This window comes from Macrobrachium nipponense, chromosome 21 (assembly GCF_015104395.2).
Source record: "Macrobrachium nipponense isolate FS-2020 chromosome 21, ASM1510439v2, whole genome shotgun sequence".
Lineage (NCBI taxonomy): Eukaryota > Metazoa > Arthropoda > Malacostraca > Decapoda > Palaemonidae > Macrobrachium > Macrobrachium nipponense.
Genome location: NC_087212.1, coordinates 71986161 through 71993660, shown reverse-complemented (window position 1 = coordinate 71993660; position 7500 = coordinate 71986161). Strand labels below are relative to the sequence as shown.

Here is a 7500-nt window from a genome sequence, read left to right as displayed (position 1 = left end):
GGTGCCAGTGTTGCCCCCCCAACCCCCGGCCGACGCCACGGTACCTCCCATAGTGCGTCTGTCGTGTATCCTGCGCTCGTTGTGTCTGCCTGTACACACAGGACCCGGTTACATGATGACGTGTTTCTTTATTTTAGATTTTGTATTTTGATCTGCTATTAGACAAGGGGTAAATCCACTTCAGTAGTACCACTGATGCAAGTGCTTATTGTATACACTGAAAAACACATCTAATTTACCTGCTATCTTGGTTTTGTAATTCCCGACACACTCCATTGAAAAAGAAGCTGTGGCTGACTGCCCCCGAGATCTTTTCGTTTGATTGCACTGGACTTGCAGAGGCTCTGAAGCCCATCTGTTGGTCGAATCTAGGTTCCTCCATCATATACTAAAGCTCAAACTAAGCCTCTGTTATAACTGTCCTTAGATGAAAGGCCTTTTGCATCTTATTTATGAAGCGGTATCTGGGTTTCCCATGATTAATTGCTTATACTTGATTTAAAGGTGAGGTTCACGAGAATAACGTCCATAAACGTTATGAGGATGGGGAAGGGATGTCCTTGTTTTGAGTGGGTTTCTGTTAATTATCATTGAACCCAAGGCAACGTCCCTGGCCGTAGAAACGGTCAACTTAGGAGTCCTGTTAGGAGCAAGGTCCTTTAAATATACTCGGACCGAGTATATTTAAAGGACCTTGTTGATTAGGAGCTTTATGCCTGCGACAACAGACGCCGGTTTTCCGAGCAGTCAAGGTAATCGGCATTCGTTATGGGTCTCTTTTTATGTGGGTGACATATTAAATGGCAGGCGCAGGCACGAATATGTTCGTTATATACTTATGGCCTCTTGACTTGGAGTTAAACAAGGGTTAGTTATTGGATAGGTAACCATTACTGAGTCTGACGGAAGCGGCTTAGTAAATAAGGAAACCGTAAATGAGGAACTCGTAAACAGTCTGAATGAATAGTCAAAACAAAAAGCAGCAATAGTTGACCGTTCATTTGTGTAGTACTACGTAATATAACTTACACATTTGCTAATTACATCATACCCGTTGCTGCCAATGCTGCGCAGTTAATTACATATTCGATATTATTATCTCCCACCATGACTTTATTATTTGCGTTCTCATGCACATCATATTCTCGCGTTGGTAGGGAAGCTTCTTTTCGTTTTTCTTTTAGTTCTTTGTAAGTTACAAACGTGTATCTGTAGGTCGGCTGTTCTGTAATTTCTTGCGAAAAAGGTTGATCTTAAATTCTTTTGTCGTTGTCGCTGCTGACGCTGTTATTCTGCATATCTTTATTCCCAAACGTGAGTTATTACAATCTTGCAGGCGAATAATAAATACTGTAGTATTTATCTTGTGACTTCAATGCTTTATCGGTACTTATCTGTTAGATTCATAAATCCCTCGTCATCGTTCGCATATGAGCGACTCAGTTGAATGGTTGTCCAAGTACTAAGTTATTCTAGCAACGAGTGTGGACAGTGTGACGAGTGATAATGAGTGCCAGACACGAAATTAGTATGAGCGGGACGTCAAGAAGTGACATTCATATGACAGAAAACGAAGACAACCTGAGGATTCCTTCGGCCAATCAGCGAGGTGTATCCAAGGCGTGCGAGTAGAGCCTTGGCCAATGAGAGATCGCCTTACATCCAAGGAAACAAGAAACTTCTGTATGTTTACAATTTGTTAGTGTGATTGAGGTCAAGTGTATGTGCTTATTTCAGGAAGTGTTAGAGACATTTGTCTAGTTTTTCGAAAAACGGGTGTCGGACGTTTCGAGCATTTGTAGTGGTAAAAGTGATTTTGTTCTCCTACCATAAATAGGCTTGAAAGGTAAGTTTTTTTAGCTGAAGTTGTTTATTAGGCTTAGGCTAGCTAGTAGTATAGGTAGTAGGTCTACTTCAGACTTTCACCAATTAAATTAATTTGTGTGTGTTTGTTTGGGTAAACAAGTTTGCAACTGTTGAATTGTAATGGCAAGTGATCGCTCTCGAAGCTTCAATGTCAAAAATTAGGCCTAGGTAACCGAGACCAGATAGCCTAGGTACCTTAGACTAACCAAACCTACCATTGTACTGGAATGAAATGAACTTCAGGTACCCCAAGTAGGTGTAAGGTACCTAGCCTAGTATAGGTATTCCATTACCTATTGCCAAAATCAGCCTTGATTAAAATCTTGCGGCATACCTAAGTAGGTAGGCCTACCCCATAGAGAAGCAGAAGACGGTTTTGGACTTGCTCCCCCTTCCTACCTACTACCTACCTAGGTATTGTTTACACTACCTAAACCCAAGACGGCAGTATATGGAAGGCCAAACACTAATTAGGTATAATGGAGACTAGCTAGCTATGCTATCTATAAGGTAATTCTAAGCCCTCATTCCGCGGTAAAATAGACTATGGCAGTTGATGTTTTCCTATGTTATTTTACTTACTGAGCAAGAATTTAAAGTAATATTTATTCGGACGACTTTAATTAACCCCCAGCGGCCAGTACTAAACACGGCGAAATACAATGGATGCCCCAATCCCTAGTAGATGTCTTACTTGCGGTTACGTTTCTTGCCGGGTAATTCTAAAGAATGGTTCTGCACGGACTGCAAGGAACGTAACCGCGGATACGACATCCACTAGGGATTGGGGCGTCCAGTGTATTTCGTCGTGTTTAGTACTGGCTCCTGGGGGTTAATTACAGTCGTCCGAATAAATATTACTTTAAATTCTTGTTCATAAGTAAAATAACGTAGGAAAACGTCAACTGCCATAGTCTACTTCACCGCGGAATGAGGGCTTAGAATTACCAGCTATAGTAGTATGATGGGATGCTTCATGTCACGGCTTCCACTGAGGTGGTGGAGTTCCCAAAATGTTAATCACGCTTATTTTATGGTTGCCCAGTGGGTTTATACTACTAGCTAGTAGCTATAGGTAGTAAATTCACATCAACCGTACATTTGATGTCTAGGCCAGTCCCTTACGACGCTCCTGATTGGCTGTTGATAAGCCAGTTACAGAACTGGAAACTCTGTCTCTCTCAAGAGTTCACATAGGTAGGATGTATGTTCCACCTCTCTTGAAAGACGGATCCCTCAGGAGAGGTGGAATATAGAACTTGGCCATGTGAACTTTCAATAGAGACTGAGAGTTTCCAACCCTACGATTGCCTTATCAACAGCCAATCAGGAGCGTCGTAAGGGACTGGCCTAGACATCAAATGCACGGTTGATGTGAATCTACTATAGTACCATTTGAAAATGAGTTAAAGCTAAAGACTACCAATGCTCCTCTTTAGGTTCAGTAACTATACCAGTTTATATGCAAAATGGTTGCTGTTCAAGGGGATGAATGTAAAAGCATAAACAAAAGACGTCAGATATCGTAAGCATGAACTAAATAAACAAACTGTAAATCTAAGCAATAGCTATAGGGTAAAAGACTGAGCGGCAACATAGCAGCCACCTCTCCTGGAACGTGGCCACTTCCAGAAGAAGCACTTGAATTATGCCATTATTTCATAATTTAGGAGACAACACTCGCTTTGAGAGGATCATAAAGGTCACGTTGTGCTGCATGGATGGGCCACAATTCTTGACCAATGCTTATGGCAGCAAATTAAAGTACTTTTTTGGGAAGATGGCCACGTTTTGGGAGAGGTGGCCACTATGTTGCAACCTGGTCATTTACCCTAATGGCACGTCAGGTGTTTCTTTGGAAATTGCAGTTTCCTATAGTCGTAATTTAATTGTTTACCAACAATTTTCTATTAGATTTTGGCGGTCGACTGTAATTAACATGTAATCTACCTTAGAACTCTTTCCTACAGTAAAGAGGCATTATATACTTACTGTTCTTTACAGCATCCCTTCAGGCCCTAGTGCAGCCCCTTCATTTTTCTTCTTAGTGCAACTGTGAGGTTTTCCTCATGTTGCACCTTTATAACCATTTTGCTCTCAATTTCCCTTGAATATTAGTTCTTCACTCTTGTGAAGATAATATATAAATATAATTAGAGAATTTAATCTTTCCTTCAGGCTTACGCTGCCCCTGGATATTGAGGAAAAACCCCCCCCCCCCCCCCCCCCCCCACCCCCCCCCCCCCCCCCCCCCCCCCCCCCCCCCCAGGGAGTTGCTCCCCCCAGTTTAAGAACTATTGTTTTAGATCATGCAATACGGCAGATCCAGTCTTTTGAGGTGACCATCTTCGAGAATGGGAAACTTGATTTCAGTACCACTTACAAAAGCCTAATTTATGTAAATCATAAAAATATTGTGAGCATGTAACTGATTGATGAAAATCATTACATTTTAAAGTTTTTCATTATTGAGATTTGTCAGTGGCCTTGATAAGGTATAAGTCTAAAACGGATTAAGGTACTTTGGCATAGGATAAAGAAACCTATCAACATGCCCAAACTGCCCAAGAGTTTAAGCTAGACCTATGGCAGCAATATGCAACAGTAATTTTACAGAAGAGCTCTGCCCATTTATTAATAATTTTTATTTGACTGAACAGCAGTATAGGAAAAGGTGTATATAATATGTACAGTACAGGTGAGATACCTAATTTGAGAAATTTACTGAGATGATTTGAGAAATTTGCTGTCTTTTGTTATGTTTTGATGTTCATCCCAGAGGGGGTGGTACTAAACATAGCCCCCTTCAGGGCATTTCAGTAAAATTAGCAATGCAATTGTAAGACGTAGGCTGCAGCTTACAATATTGGGAGGAACCTATACAGAACACAAGTCACAGAAGATTTGCAAAGGTAAAACAATCTGGCTTGTTGACCACACTCTTGACTTGAATATCTTCATCCAAATTGCCATAACGTAAAGCATTTTTTCCTGTACAGATGCAATTCTCTATTGCATACTACTGCTTTTAATAGCAGAGTGGATGTTATAGTGTGTATTTATTTCACCAGCAGTTGTTCTTTTAAAGTCATTAGCTGTTTGGTTGTTTATTTGGCATTTTTTACAAGTTGCCCATAATTATACTTATACTATTTCTTTTTTTGTTTTTCTTTCTATTATGTCTTTGGCAACAACAAGGCAATACTTTTCTACAACTTTGGTCACGAATATGTTTACATCTCGTCATAGATTTGTTAATGATGATTTTCTAGTTGTAACTAGTGTAATGTATTACCTGTTGTATTGATTTTTCATATTTGCAGAATTCACCATTTACCACACTTTTTAGGCTAGGTTTGATGTAGCAACCAAGATTAGGTAAGTTTGTATCCCTGTAATTACCATCATTGATTATAATACAACATACACTTCATAGGGTTTTTGTTTCAATTCTTTCAGGTTCATATTATCATGTGATCCTTTTCACCATTTCACATTTGAACTTGGATTACTGTCGGGTGGGCATAAATTGCTTATTGCTATTGTACAACAGAAATTTCCAGATTCATGTGATTCTCCTCATGATTAATTGAAATCAGTTTTATGCTGAAATATGAAAATGGTAAACAGAAGGGGGTTCATTGGGCTAATTACAATTTGTTCATGTTTGTAGGTTTCTTTAATCAGTCTTTCGTATCCAAACAAATGGAAATCATGTGGAAGAACAGATAGAAAAAGGTAGAAAAATTTTGGTAACTATAGTATGTAACTTGTGAATATTTACACTAATTGAAACATTGAACATTAATTGGTACTTGTGGTTTGTGATGTGTACAGAATTATGTTTTCTCTATACACGTATACTGAAATGAGGGTTTGGCAGCAAATGGTAGAACTTGATGTTTAATTCCTTGTGTTAGAACATGCAGTGTTGTACTGCATCCATCCCATTGGAAGATGCTGCTTACGTTACACTTGCCTCTTGGAATCGGCCTTTCGACAGTTGGCCAACTCCTTCGTCTGTTGTTTCCAGTTTGCATTTTGTTATTAATTAAAAAATACTTAAAGGCCATACGTGGGAGCAGTGTAAAATGAACTCTGGTTTGTTTAATTACTTTTTAATGATATTGATAAGTTATGAAGTATGATTAAAGAAAATTTCACATTGAAGTATAAGCATTATTTTAGCAAATCAGTTTTTCATATTGCTTCTTCAGACTTGAGAGTATTATGAGGTTTTCAGAACTAGAGTGATTGAGTTACAAGAAGATTCTGAATAATAATGGCTTATGTTAGATTTGTCTCTTTAGTCACCCACTTCACCAAATTTTATGTACTATTGTCAAGTAATATTAAAGATACTTTTTTTTATAATGAGCAAAAATTTTACAGTAAACTACTTTACATAATTCAGAGGGTTTTACAAGTGTAAATTGTTATAGTTGCAGGTCTGCAGACTAATCTTCATCCTTTTATCTTCTCCATTTGCTGAATTATAGATGTATAAACCTTTACTTCAACTATAGTTATGCAGTTCTTTTTTTATAGTACAGTTTTGACTGTAGATAAGAGGCCAGAACTTGTTCACTCATTTAATTTTGCAACCTACTTGATTACCAGTAAGTTAATACCCACATAAATACTTTTTAAATTAGATGTTATGGTTATACATTTTGTTCACAATATTTTATGTGTATGGTGCTCTGAGGTTTGTATTTTATCATATTATATTTAGCCTCTATGATAAAAATTCATTCAGCTGAACCTTGTTCCTACTCCATGACCCACTGTGCATGGCTAACACTGAATCTAAATTTCATATAGTTTTTGCTGTTATCTAGATGTCAGTATCATTCCAGGGAACTTATCATCTAGACATTATTGCCTGATCTTATAGTTTTGTTTCCCCCAAAATTTGTAAAGTAGTTATGATTAGGCCATCAGTGGAAGATATCCTGCATGGTAGTTATCCATATGCTTTACTACCTCTGCCAAGGATGTTATGTTTTTGGTCTGTTTATTACTCTGTCTGTTTGTTGGAGGGGCTTCACAAAATTGTAACAAACAGGGCCTTGTGAAAAGTAACAAATGAAATTATTTTAAAAGTGATAGGGATATAACTTGGGAGTTTGGATTTCTCTCCTCTAGTGTAGGTTTGCTGTTTCCTAATGTTTTGTGTCATAAAGGAACCCTCTTTGTTTTATGTAGCACGTGTACCTCTGATGTTACTTTAAATCACAGATTGCCAGCATCATCATTCTGTAGAGACATGTTACACTGTCAGGTACATGAGGTTTTCTTTATTCCATTCACCACAAAACTGCAGAATAGTCTTTCCTGCAGGGTTTCTAATAGTATTGCTTTTCCGGTTTGAAAAGTTCTAATTTTACTGTACATCATCCCATTATCTTGATTTTTTACTGTATCTTTAACTGTTGTAGTTATATGTTTACTGTATACTATTGTATATGTATTTGGGTTACATTTGTTTTTTTGCTTTATTTCCGGGTTTTAACAGTACATACGTATACATATTGTAATATTTCTCTCTATCCTGTTTTCTTCAATTTTTACATTTAAGGTCATATAGAACATTACTTAACAAGAGAAGGGCAGTTCTTTTTTATTCTTAAT

The 7500-nt window shown here is 37.9% G+C and overlaps 1 protein-coding gene across 4 annotated transcripts in view; it reads left to right on the top strand.

Annotated features, from left to right (window-relative positions):
- Positions 1-1440: 1440 nt before the first annotated feature.
- LOC135198160 (uncharacterized) overlaps positions 1441-7500 on the top strand; it is a gene marked incomplete at its 3' end in the record, with an annotated part of 51256 nt that continues 45196 nt past the window's right edge. For 2 of the 4 annotated variants that reach the window (XM_064225664.1, XM_064225661.1), the window contains 1 exon segment: positions 1694-1846. 4 annotated transcript variants of the gene reach the window in all.